The sequence below is a fragment of the Periplaneta americana genome, chromosome 16 (assembly GCF_040183065.1).
Source record: "Periplaneta americana isolate PAMFEO1 chromosome 16, P.americana_PAMFEO1_priV1, whole genome shotgun sequence".
In the NCBI taxonomy this organism is placed as follows: domain Eukaryota; kingdom Metazoa; phylum Arthropoda; class Insecta; order Blattodea; family Blattidae; genus Periplaneta; species Periplaneta americana.
In genome coordinates this window covers 43620378-43635252 of record NC_091132.1, presented here as the reverse complement: position 1 = coordinate 43635252, position 14875 = coordinate 43620378, and the positions used below count along the sequence as shown (strand labels likewise).

The 14875-nt window shown below is 34.4% G+C and overlaps 1 protein-coding gene across 1 annotated transcript in view; it reads left to right on the top strand.

Moving 5' to 3' along the window:
• LOC138716184 (uncharacterized) overlaps positions 1-14875 on the top strand; it is a 126133-nt gene that overhangs the window by 77069 nt on the left and 34189 nt on the right. The gene's annotated exons all lie outside the window — the stretch shown is intronic.

Sequence of the window (14875 nt, the reverse complement as noted above, 5' to 3'; positions counted from 1 at the left end):
ATCCTTCCAAACTCTAAACTGGCTACGGCTTAACGAACATAGAAATTTTCATTCTCTTGTTCTCCTTTTTCAAGTCCTTCATACTTCTACACCTACCTACCTTGCCTCCGGTTTCAGTTACCTGTCATCATATCATAATCTCTTCACACGCACGCAAAATAGCAGCATACTAGCCATACCAACACATAAGACTTCATCGTATTCATCATCATACACAATCTCGCTCTCGCGCTTGTGGAATACTCTACCCAGTGACATCAGAGACTGTCGGAATTTAGTAGGGTTCAAAAGCAAGCTTATTAAGCATTTTCTTACTGCGTAGAGTAGGTTTAATTTTTACTTAATTGAACAAAATAAAAATTCTTGTTAACTCCTACAATAAACTGTCTAGCTTTTATTTATCAGTTAATCTTTTAGTACTTTAATTTTTGTTGTATTTGTAAATGTAATATTAATTGTAATTATAATTGTAATTGTATTCTTAATATTGTAGTTGTGATCTCCTGGTAGAGGGGAAGAGAATAAATAAATAAATAAAATAAATGAATAAATAAATAAATAAATAAAATAATAAGGCATCACTCATGAGGCAATTAAGCCAGGAGATAATGGTGTAGGGTCACCAATTATTTCCCGTTCCATTATATACATCGCTGTATAGCAACACATTTCACTATTCAAACAACGTACCAGGTATAATTTATATGATATAGTATTTAATTTAAAAAGTGTTATTTCTAAAAAAAAAAATTCACATCTAATTTCAATACGGATATTTCAGCTAACTTTTACAGCGGGACTTGACAGCAACAAACTCTTAAAAACCGCAATACTACTTCTACTTAGCAGTGTCGCTACAATTGCATCTCATTACATCCTAAATGTCTGTCACAGCTGTTATTTGAGGAAATTTGACGGTAAATTTACCGATTTAGTAGTAATCACGATGCAACGAAGCAGAAATAGTCAAAGCAAGTGATTTGCTGTCTCTGAGGACAATGCCATTTATTTCAACGACATGCTTTTTTCACTATAGTTACAACACAATTTCATACTCATTCAGCGTGATCATGGCCTGGATACTGAAAGCAACGCTCATCTTCTGCTACCCTTGGCACAGTAAACTGAAACGACAATTCAGAAAGCGAGTGTGCGGGCAGCAGAAGTCACTACTCTTAATGATAATTTCATTTGTCTATAGCATCTCCGCACTGTGGCAATGAACTTAATTTTGCTTGAGTAAGGCTAAACTTTTTTTGTCAAGGTAGCAATGACAAGGGCGATTAAAAGTGTTGTTTATTATATTTTGGCCTCATGCATTCATTCATAGTTTTCTGCCCAAGAACAGTTCTTTCGCTGCAAATCCACCATTTTCCAATTTTCCATATTTACTGCCTTCCTCTTAGTCTCCGCATGCAATCCATGTAGCTTAATGTAGGCTATCATCTGATATCTTCTTCTGCTTCGAACTTTTTTCCAGTTCACCATTTCTTCCAATACATCCTTGAGTAGGCAGTTTCTTCTTAGACAATGACCCAGCCAATTTCTATTTCTCTTCCTGACCTGTTTCAGAATTATTTTTTCTTAAGCCACTCTTATTTCTTATTCTGTCTCTCCATTTTACAAGCTCTATTCTTCTCCATACTGACATTTCAAATACTTCTAGTTGCTTTTCTTCATTTCGTCGTAATGCCCATGTCGTCGTCCCCATACAATGTCACACTCCACACAAAGCACTTCACTACTCTCTTCCTTAGTTATTTTTCCAGAGGTCCACAGAAGATGCTCCTTTTTCTATTAAAAGTTTCCTTTGCCATTGCTATCTTCCTATTGACTTTCTAACAAGAAATACTAAAGTTAATATAAAATATATATATATATATATATATATATATATATATATATATATATAGAAAACAAAAAAAAAGATAAAAACTTTATACATAGAATCAATCAAAATATAATTTTAATCAGATACTTAATTTTTTATTTAAATTGAAAATGGAAAATGTTGAAAATTCAGGTTTCATAATGATTATAGAGTTATACAATCTTGGTCCAAGACTAATACCACAGTCTAGTAAATACAGTCACGAAGCTTGAGTTGCTGAGGGTACTAGGAACAGTAGACTTTGCCGGTACTATTTTGCATTGTCTGTGATGCGGCGATAGTAGCGACCCTAATGGTTAGGAACTATCTATGGATGCATATTCCCTACTTATTGAGTTTCGTGACTGTATATACTAGACTGTGCTAATACTATGTTTGAAACCTGTCGCTATGGAAAATTTTTGCTCTCGTAATGGTAAATTAATGTTCCGCCTAATATTGTAAACATAAGTAAATTGTATACTGTATATAATCTTTGCGAATTTTGTGATAACATATCTATTTTAATAATGTATATTTGTATAATTGTTCAATCCTACAGATTTTAAATTCAGAAAAGATGAGTTTACAAGGAAATTAGTAGGCTTTAAGCAGGTTTTGTTTACTGTCCTTTAATGTAAAAAGAAATTGAGCATCTAAGGAATTTTTTTAAGTTGCACCTCATGCAATAGACTAATGCCATATTGGATGGTGAACTGAAAAAGAGCTAAATAAACTGTACATAAAATACTGACGGGTTAAAATATGACGAAGAATGAAAAATTTGTAAATTCTTTTACGTATTATACCTATCTTAATTGGAAGAGATTTCTCATACTCCATGGGGATGGGGAGTTTGCAAAATATTTAAAAAATAAAAATTTGTTCAGTTGTTCTTTCCCGTGGGCACGAAACAGAAATGTGCACAGAGCATGGGAACTATAGAAAGTTAATACAAGTTTGACATTACTCATATGCATATGGATGGATGAATAACATTTACAAGATATTCTCTTAAACTTACATACAGGGTGGAAGGGAACCTATTGTATTGATTCACAGAGGCAATAGATCAAGTCAAAAATTAAATTTTGGTTTATTTAACGATGCCCGTAACTGCAGAGGTTGTATCAGCGTCGCTAGTATGCCGGAATTTGTCTACTGATATGAGCCTGTCGCATTTAAACACAATTAAATTCCATCGACCCGAGCCGGGATCGAACCCGCAATCTCGAGCACAGAAGGCCAGCGCTATACCGACTACGCTACCGAGGCCGACGATCAAGTCAATGCGAACTTCCATACGTCTACTTTCATAAACTGAGCACACTTGCTATATTGCTTTAACAAAACAATGATGGCGCAATCACATTCACCTGTACCTACCTACTACAGAGGATAGTACTAGTATTAAACATTTCGTCTTGGCCAGGATAGGAATTCCTGTCCTACCAAAGATTGAAAACTTTCTTGCTCTCATGCAGTACGACCCACTATTTTCCTGCCTGGACGCTCAAGCAGTAGTAAGCAGTACAAACAGTGGAAATGAACACGCCTGGCTTTTATGTATATTATTATTATCATCATCATCATCATCATCATCATCATCATTATTATTATTATTATTATTATTATTATTATTATTATTATGAGTAGGAGGATTAACTATTATTCATACCTCATATAGATTATTTTATTTCGTCCATCAAACAAACTTAAATCTTACAGCAAATTGCATTTACTTATTCTCAATCCATTACCTTAATTTTCTGTATAGACTTTACACGAAATCATAGGGATGTCCTCAAATTTCCCCGTCACTTTTTCGAAATTAATTTTTCCACTTACCATGTGATATCTACTGTGTGTTATTAATTTTAAATTAATCTCAAAATGACATATTCCCTGAAATAATGTTAGTTCCCTATACACAGAGACTGATTATATCAAACTTTCAGGCTTTCTCAGTGAATGTGTGTGTCATTATAACATCCAATGTCTTGAACTTATATTTACAGCGCAGGATACAAATCTGCAGTCTGAATAGAGAAGCCTATATTTCTGTGTGAACAAAAGTAAAGACGAAGTAACGAACTACAGATCGCGTCTTCAAACGGACTGCAATAAATAATGCAGTATTTTTCATCCTACTTCTTGCATGTACATATTTGCCACAAATTGCATTTCAGATACGAATGAAATATCATTGCCCGTATTGAACTGGAGTAAGCCAAAGTAATCCGTTTATTCACAGAGAACAATATTAGTGCAAATTTTTCGCGTGATAGGTTACAGCACATTACATAGCGAAATCTAGATCAGGTCACTCCGAAGGACTAGTAAATTCTGCAGGCACTTTGAAATGAAAGCAAATAAAACGAAAGAAAGGGTATATGGAAAGAGAAACATTTAAAAGATACGCGAATACTCGTCCTTGCAAGGAAATTTTGAGTTGTGGGGTTGAAAGGACGTATATATGTGAGCTCCAAGCCTGTTGGTCACTTGTCTCACTACGATTTTCGATATCCCAGTTGAACATGAGAGAATTTTGAAAGGAGTAACCTTATAGCTACTACATAATGAGAGATATCGAAATCACTACAGAACAACAGCAGGAATGAATGATTGAATGAATAAATGAATGAATAAATGAATGAATGAATGAATGAATGAATGAATGAATGAATGAATGAATGAATGAATGAATGAATGAATGAATGAATAAAACTAAGAGGAGAAACATTAAAATGTATGCGAAAACTCGTCCTTGCAAAGGAATGTGGACTGAGAAAAACTGAATATGCGAGCTCCAAGCCTGTTGGCCACTTGTCTCACTACGATTTTCGATATTCCAGTTGAACATGAGTGAATTTTGAAAGGAGTAACCTTACAGCTACTACATAAGGAGAGATATCGAAATCACTATAGAACAGCAGCATGAATGAATGAATGAATGAATGAATGAATGAATGAATGAATGAATGAATGAATGAATGAATGAAACTATGAGGAGAAACATTAAAAGGTATGCGAAAACGCGTCCTTGCAAAGGAATGTGGACTGAGAAAAACTGAATATGCCAGCTCCAAGCCTGTTGGCCATTTGTCTCACTACGATTTTCGATATCCCAGTTGAACATGAGTGAATTTTGAAAGGAGTAACCTTATAGCTACTACATAAGGAGAGATATCGAAATCGAGCTCCAACCCAGTTGGCGACTTGTATCACTCCAAGTTTTGCTGTTCCACTGAAGGAATTATAGAATTTTTAAGTACAACAGCAGTACAGAATCGTCGAAGATGTTAGAAGTCTCCATTGGGAAAGACAGAATTATTCCGGATGTAATAGACAACAGCGTCATCTCTCAGCAAAGTAGGCGCTCACTAGTGGTCGTGAATAAGCAACTGTTACGAAACTTCATCTGGATAATACTAGTAAGCAATGCGATATCTATTTATTGCATCATCAGTACATGCAAGATGCAATTTTATTTTAGCCATCATTCCCTTCTTCGTCCTTTTCTTTAAGTATATTAAATAGAATTAGATTTGAGTCAATAACAAAGAACTCAGAACCGAATTCCAGTTAGCGTCTAATAAGTATACGAGCAATTAATTGTAACCTTGATAGAAATTATCATTATCATCAACATCATCATCATCATCATCATCATCATCATGCTTTTTGTCATCCAGTCTGCTATAAAAAATCTGAAAGAATTTATAAAAGTTATATTACCGGTTGTTCTGTATAGTTATGAAATTTGGACTCTCACTTTGAGAGAGGAACAGAGGTTAAGAGTGTTCGAGAATAAGGTGCTTAGGAATACTATATATTTGAGGCTAAGAGGGATGAAGTTACAGGAGAATGGAGAAATTTACACAACGCAGAACTGCACGCATTGTATTCTTCATGTAACATAATTAGGAACATTAAATCCAGACGTTTGAGATGGACAGGGCATGTAGCACGTATGGGTGATTTCAGAAATTCATATAGAGTGTTAGTTGGGAGATGTGAGGGAAAAAAACCTTTGGGAAGGCCGAGACGTAGATGGGAGGATAATATTAAAATGGATTTGAGGGAGGTGGGATATGATGGTAGGGACTGGATTATTCCGCTAATAAGGGACATTAATAGTAATGAGGGATTTTGACGTGAAACGAATACTCATTCTAAAAGAGAGAAAATTTGTAAGGTTTTGACGTGAAACTTCTATGGAAACCATTGAAACGTGTATAAAATAATTTCTTGCTTTGATTTCCACGCGATCCGTTTTTCTCCATTTTCTATTTAATGTGCACCTCCTTATCGCAGTTCTTCATTAAACTAATATCACTTAAGGGGTTAGGTACAGCTTACAGCAGTAAAATTTTTGGAAATATTCAACATTTTTTCCTCCATTTATTGTACCTAGTGCAATAATGAAAATTCGTATGTGTAAAACACTGTGCTTCTGCTATATTAAAAAAAATATTTTTATGATTTAATTTTTTTTTAAATTCAAAATGTGCAGTTCACTGTGCAGTGATGAAGCGTTTCTCTCATAACTCATAAACTTGTTAACTTTTTCATGTTCTCTTTCTTTTATTTTATTGCTGAAACTCATGCTCTTTCAACTACATTCCTTCATAAATATATATATATTTTTTGTTTTGTGTTAGAAGAAAATACTGATTTTGATCAATTTGTAAAATGAATTAATTTTTTATCAGACAATCTATCAAAGATAGAGAAGTGATCTTGCATCATATTGTAGATATGACATGTATTAATACACACAAGAAATTTAATCACAGAATGTTGGATAGTTTTTCAGTTATGTGGGAAACGCTTCATCATTGCATAGTGAACTAAATTTTGAAAAAAAAAAATGTAAATCTTTTTTTAAATCGTAAAAATATTTTTTTCATATAGCAGAAGGACAGTATTTTACACATACCAATTTTCATTATTGTACAAGATACAGTAATGGAGGGAAAAAAATGTTGAATATTTTCAAAATTTTACTGCTGTAAGCTGTACCTAACCCCTTAATGAAGAACTGCGATCTTAAGGCTTGATAACAGGCTTCCTAAAGGATTGTTCAACTGTTACAATGATCACTCAGCAATGTTATGTTCGGATCAACATTAAAAAATTCTCACCTATATCTTGTGAAGAAGAAGGAAAAGAAAGTAGTATTCATGCAGTGTCTTATATTTATAAATAGCATTAACAAAGCTTCGTATGAACTCTTCTCTTAGTATCCTGAAAATTATTACAGACAAGTAACACAACACGTTTTAATTCTCGTTTGTTTTTAGTCCGTACGAAAGTTCGCGTTTAATGTGCCCCATCACTCATAGGCTAACAGTTTGTCCAGAATTAATTTCATGACGGTTCGCTTACAATTTGAACACGTATAAATCACTTGCACTTCGCACAATGTGGCGACCAACTGCTGTTAATTGGCAGACACGAGTTGATTAAGATGCGCGAAGAACATTGGAAGGTTGAGAAGGGAATTTATACAATATTTCATCACATATTGCCTCCAATAATATAAAAACTGGCTACTTCTCAGTGTTTCGAAACGACGCGGTTCTTAAATGAAACTTTGTTTTAATAGGGTTGTCAAAAATTGTGCTTATTGTCTGAAAATGACCTAAATGTTGTTTTAATTTTCTTATATTATTCTGAAGTGCTCAAATCCTAAATCAAATTGCCACCGGCGCGCAGCTCTGTCAGCTAATGCGCTTGCCTGCCGATCCGGAGTTGCGTTCGGGCGCGGGTTCGATTCCCGCTGGGGCTGATTACCTGGTTGAGTTTTCTCCGAGGTTTTCCCCACTCGTAAGGCAAATGCCAGGTAATCTATGGCAAATCCTCGGCCTCATCTCGCCAAATACCATCTCGCGATCACCAATCCCATCGACGCTAAATAACCTCGTAGTTGACACAGCGAAGTTAAATAACCAAGTAAAAAAAATCAGATCAGTGGAGAAGTTCATTTTCAAAATATTCCACAGATTCATTATCAGCTATTATGTGACTATTACTGGACTAAATTAATTTTTTAACACAAATTTAAGACGCTAGTGCCACACACGAGTTGCTCTCGTGGCAGACGATGCGGTCGGTAGGAATGGGCAGTGGAAATACACCTGCATCATTTTTGCTCTAACAAGAAAACGTTCTGATGCGGGCAGATAAAAAGTTAATTTTGTTTTCTTCCATCATGTTAACAATGTCAAAAGAAGTGCTTATACAAATTTTGGCCACTCGACCGCAATTACGAGGCCGTCCAGAAAGTGATTTTCCCTGGGGCCGTTTATAGAAAAACTCACAATTGCATGGAAATATTTATTGAAACAGATACAGCAATTGTTGTGCTATTTGTCAACATATCCCCCACTGGAATTGAGCCATTTGTCATACCATGGGATCAATTTTTGTGCCACAGAAGTCAGCCGCCTCAGATCGGAACCAGCGTTTGATTGCGTCTGCACCTCTCTCTGTCGATCCCATGCTATGAGAAATGTCTCAATTCCGATGGAAAATATGTTGAAAAATAACTCAACAATTGCTGTGTCTGTTCCAATAAATTTGTCCAATGAAATTGTGTTTTTTTCTGTTAACGGACCCTGGCAAGCTTATTTTTTTACGGCCCTCATAATTGCGGTTGAGTAGCCAAATTTTGTATAAGCACTTCTTTTGACATTATTAATATGGTGGAAAAAATTAACTATTTTATCTGCTCCTATCAGAACGTTTGCTTGTAAGAGGTTTCCGCAGTTTGTAAGCAATAGCATGTTTGTTACAAGAGTCTCTTGTACTGTTGTCGAACTGGACGGTGATATAACCAAAGTGAACCTAACTTATTTTTCTTCATTAGTATTTTACTAAAGCTTTCAAGGGAGAAAATGTTATTTTAGAATCACTTTGAAAATATATTTTAGTTAAGATAAATTTAAAAGCATAATAATTAAAACAAAAATATGTTCAATAATTTTACGACAAACTTATTTACTTTATGAAAAAAACTGAATGAGAGTTTCGTGAATTGTATGTGATTCTTTCCACCAATTTCATTAAAAAGATCGATCCCGGATCCAGTCCTCGTGAAATCAGTCAATATGTCTGGAAAACTTTTTGAACGAGTCTTACTGGTTACCCCTACATTTTAAATGGACACCCGCCGTGTAGACGATGCCAGAAGACTGTAAGATCTTCCTTATAGATGTTTGTGGATTTATGTAATAAATTTTATCGCACGATGATTCAATCATTGGGTAAGCATAGTGTTCATTAGCCAGTCTGACATTTGAAAGTAGCGATTTGGTTGTGTAATGAGAGTTCAGACGACCTGTAGCAGAGGGTCCAGCGAAACAGGAATCTTATCAGTTGGACGCGGGCTTCCAGCTATTCTTCACACTACTTAAGCTTTTTTTGCCGCACCGTTATGCCTTCCGTGGCGTTGTGTTGTGCGAAGCGGCAACAGCCAGCTACATATGTCTCGATACGAGTATTAATTCATTTATAGTATTCTGTCTTTCACTACAAACACAGCATTCTTCAATCTTTCCTATTTGTCTCGATATATCTTCACGAAAATCATCCATTATCAGTGCTGCTCTCTTCTCAATCTCATCAAGCTAAGAGGTTACGTCAGGTTGATCAATCAGTATTAGCATGTCTAGTCAAGTTAATCCGTCATGTCAGAGTGAGATTAGGCTACGTAAAGATTAATTTTTAGTCCTACAGAATTTATCTGTTATGGTAACAATGGTTATTAGAGGAGAAAAATTCGCTCCGGCGCCGGGGAACGAACCCAGGTCCTTGGTTCTACGTATCAAGCGCTCTAACCACTGAGCTACACCGAAGTTCAATCCACAGCACCGGATCGAATCCCTCTACTCCAGTGCTTTTCCCTTTGTGGCCTTACTCCATGTTCGACATATATGTTGACATACAACAACAATAACTTTTGAAGCATGTGGTTCAGTGACATGAAACTTGGTGTGTGGGGATAACCATATACTAAGAACTCAATAATGGTATTACCGAGTTCTTTCTACTTCCAGAAGTAACTCCAACTCTCTTATTTTAAAACGAACACCCAATAGGCTACATTTTTTTTTTTATTTTTGAATAATGCTCATTAAGAGCTTTTCAAAAAGTATAATATAATATAATAATGTATTGCCAGAATAAAGATATATATATATATATATATATATATATATATATATATATACATATACATAAATCACACTATCACTCCCAAAGAGAGTACATATTCGTGGTCAGAGGACATTCCACAATAGTACATTATGCAACGAGCCTATAATGGTAGTAATTAAGACGCAAGTATGATTGTTTATGAAAAGAGCGCAAGCGAGTTTCATAATTTTCATACGAGCGTCTTAATTACCATTATAGGCAAGTTTCATGCGACTTTTTATCCTCGACCATATTTCTAACTTCAAAGTATTGAAAATTAGGTCTTTTTATGGTTATGTGCGAACTGACCTGAATTGTGAGATGTGCGCAGACGCGAAAGTATTGATTTTTTCCGAGGCCGAATGTCACTGACCTTGGCACAGAATAAGAATGAACATTAGTCTGATATAACCTGGAAATTGATTTAGAATTGAAAAACGAGATGACAAATTGAATTTATTTGAATATTATTTACAATTAACGCTAATTATTATAGTAACAGAACATAACCTTCTGCAACAGTATTGGATTTCCAGCCTCCGTGACCTTTCCCTAGTTGCCTTTCGATTGCATATCCGAGAATAATCGAAAACCTGAACTTTAATGAATAGGTGTACTTTAATGACATGTATTAAAGGACTGCTACCAGGTGTATAATTACTACATTTCGGCATGGTCGAGCATAAAATCTTAAAACAAATATTTCATTGTTGTTCTTGGTCAACTGTACGAAGACAGGTTTGAACCTCACAACTGATACTAAAAAGCACCACTTATGAGACAACTAGGCCAGGCGATAATGGGGTAAGGTGGCTAGTACCTTTCCCCCTTCATTACATACATCGCCGACTAGCTACATATTACACTAATCTGACTTCAGATGCATACAAACAATTGTTCTTCCTCTGACACATAACGTCAAGTGAGATGTACTGGCCTGATAATGAAGTACAGTAGTGGCAAAAAAAACTGGATCGACTCTTGTAGCTAATACAAAGGAATCCTGTGCTGTGTATTGTGTCAAACTGTGGTAATTTCAATACGGACAGTGAAGCCAGAGGTATGTACTGCTATTTAATGTAAAAATACGCAGTTATCTTTGCTGAATAGAGGATGAAATGTAATATTGATGCCAGATGAAAATGAAACTCTCAAAGTTTTTTCGTCTGTAAGTTTGAGGCACTGAAGGAAACAAAAGACGGTAAGAATCGAACAAATGCAATAACTTTTGTTGTTACAATTAATTATATAAGATGGATGTATTTTGTGACTAGCAAAATTTGAATCTGTGACTCTGAAATCAGCTATAAGGGTCGGTCCGGTTTATTTTGCCACTACTGTACATATCAGCCAGAACCTCAAACAGAGGATAAATATTTCATTAATTAATAAAAAAAAGTAAAAACAGAAAAAGAAAAACACCGATATTAGAGTAATTGAAACTTTATATTGCCTCCTTAAACAATTTATTAATTGATTTCTTTTAATTATTGGAATCTTTAGCGAACCATCAACACTAATAGACGTTCTTGTTCCAAATTTATATCAGTATTTTAGGACCGTTAAGTGTTAAAAAACCGATAAAAACGTTCCTGACACTCAACATGAGCATTTCAATCTTACTCAATCCCGTTACATTCAATAACATTTCACTCAAGGCACGGATTCCAGTGTTTCATACCACAGATTATAATCTTATTATTGTTTTCTTGAATTTTAAATGCTATTGCTAGAAAGTGATGAATGCTGATACTCCAATCGGAAAGAAACTGCAGGTTACCATCAGGTTTAATGCTATATGTGAAGATAGTTCGCAGCCTTGAAACAGACACAACACAGCAATATTCTTGGTTGATTATATACAATCGAGATGCATTATGGGTTGAAATTACTGTCTCTATCTGCCACCTCGTTCTCTCTCTCTTTTTCACTGTGATACACAATTTGACACATTTATTGCGGGGAAAATTACTGTTATAATAATGTGACTGAAACAGTTAAATGACTGTCACAAAGAAGAAATGTCATGACTTTCATATTCTTTGCAGTAATTCAGTTCTTTTGGAGAGACAGAGCTATTGATCTTTAGGTGTCACGAAAGTACACTGGGGGCATGGAGGTAGAGCTTCACGCTTTTATGACTTCGAGATATAAAAAAAATAGTACGGCCAGCACGAAGATCCGACAGAATAGAATAGAATAGAATAGAATAGAATAGAAGTCCACACCTGTGGAGTAACGGCTAGCGCGTCTGGCTGCGAAACCAGGTGGCCCGGGTTCGATTCCCGGTCGGGGCAAGTTACCTGGTTGAGGTTTTTTGCGAGGTTTTCCCTCAACCCAATATGAGCAAATGCTGGGTAACTTTCAGTGTTGGACCCCGGACTCATTTCACCTTCATTATCACCTTCATCTCATTCAGACGCTAAATAATCTAAAATGTTGATAAAGCGTAAAATAGCCTACTAAAAATTGAATAGAATGATTTGTTTTCGCTGTCAGAGTTAAGGCCATAAGACCTTCTCTTCCACTCAATCAGCCTTAATCAATACAATATATATTTAAATTACGAATATTTACACTACACTTAAAAGATTCTCCAGCAATACTCTTCAGTTAAAAGTTTTAACGACTAGTAAATGTTTATTTAAATTTAGATAAACCTATAAGATAAAGTAATAACATTATTTATGAGCTAATTTAATTCAATCAATTATAATTAAATTGAGATAGCCAGTAAAATGATAATTAATTTAGTATAAATTTACTATAACTATGTTACAGGGAGAAAAAAAATATAAACCTAAAATATATTTATATAATATAAAGACATTTTTCCAGAGTGTGTAAATACAGAAATACAGCAGTTCATTCAAGATAGTTCAATTATAAAGTACTTAACTGTAGTATTAACTTCCAAATAAATCAAATTGTTTATAATAACAAATTAGAAACTACACCTATTATTATTCATTACGATTTTAAACAATTCATTGGTATCTTTTTTTTGTAATGGCGGGTACAGGACTGTTTGTTATTCACCTATATGAAGCCAGTTATGTAGACCAATTTACCACAGATTCGTTGCTCAGGATGCGCCCAGAAGTCTGATCTAACCTACATACGTTATGAGATGAGATGATGGAGATTTGTTCGGATGATATGGAGAAACTAGAGCTCCATGATGTGTGAATCGTTTCGAATATCAAATGCATTGTATTGAAACTATCTTTCATGGCATCAAGAGGCAGTTATGAAGTAATTATCGAGGAAGGCTCCGCTTTATCAAATTTAAAAGCGAGGAATATAAAAAGAGGAAAAGAAAGGAATATCAAATTTTCATTTCGACGTAAAATAACCTATTAAAAAAATAACACACTGCGCATGTGCAATAAACAAGAGCCCCTGTATATATATGCTACTTTTGGGCAGTCATGCGAGATTGTTGCCTACATATAGGTGGACTCCCATCAAGACTCGCTCCAAATTTTAATTCCGCATCTGTACAAGTAATGGAAGGTGTAAAAAAATTACAGGGAATTCATCGAATTTCTATAATTGCGTAAAACGTTTATGATATTCGTGATTGTTATTGTTCGCATAAGTGTGATTGTAAAGATGTTCAGTATGTACTCTCTTTGGGAGTGATAGTGTGATTTGTGTATAGGGCCTATGTATATGTTTATATATCTTTATTCTGGCAATAAATTATTATATTATATTACTAGCCGTACCCATGCGCTCCGCTGCACCTGTTAGAAATAAATATAAAGTAATTACATAATTAAAATAGGACGTTTGATCCAGGGAACAACTTTTACAACAGCGCAAGATAATCTGCTTCGCTCATTACCCAATTTTTTTGCATTGCATTTATTGCATATATATTTTATGTATTTTAACACGATTCAATTTAGCATAGTTAAAATTTGAATTATAAAATAATGGATTGCTAAGCTAACGTACTATTACTGCATACTAAATCAATACACTCTCGTTGTTCGTTAATTCTCTGAGATTAAAATGAGTGTACATAAATATTATTTTAAGAAATACAGAAATCGAATGTACAAAATAGCTTGTGCATAAGAAGATATTTTAATCTTACCTGTCCTCGATTTACTCAGACGTTACTGTAATAACATTATAGCATTATGTCCATCTAGAGAAACTACACTTTCCAATGGTGAAATAATAATTAATTATACAAATAGGTTAATTTAGCTTCCGATATTACTTCATACAAACACAGAAACATTGTCTGTAGGCTATGTTTAATAGCTTTCGATTGTTGATGTCCAAGGCCCCTTATAGACGAAGTCATTTGTTCTTAATTCATTGCACCGTCTTATATGGCGTTATTTTAATTTTAAAACTCATTTATCTCATTAAATATCAGTCCTATCAAATTTTTCAAGGAATAAAACTTATCGAAAATCATTTTTAAAGAAACTTTTGTCATGTAACATTTTCCACAAAAATCAATAATAAGCGAGATATTTCGATTTATTTAATTCAGGCCCCCTTATAACCCGCCTTTTAAATAAAGTATTTTGAATGCCACATAGCCTAAAATCTAAGTTACAACGAACTTAATTTATATTCCAATTTTCATATAAATCGGTTCAGCCATTATCGCGTGAAAAGGTAACAAACATACAGACAGACATACAAACAAAAATTTCAAAAATGCGATTTTTGGTTTCAGGGTGGTTAATTATATATGTTAAGACCAATTATTTTTGGAAAATCGAAAATTACCAGAAAAATTTCGGCTACATATTTATTATTAGTATAGATACTTTT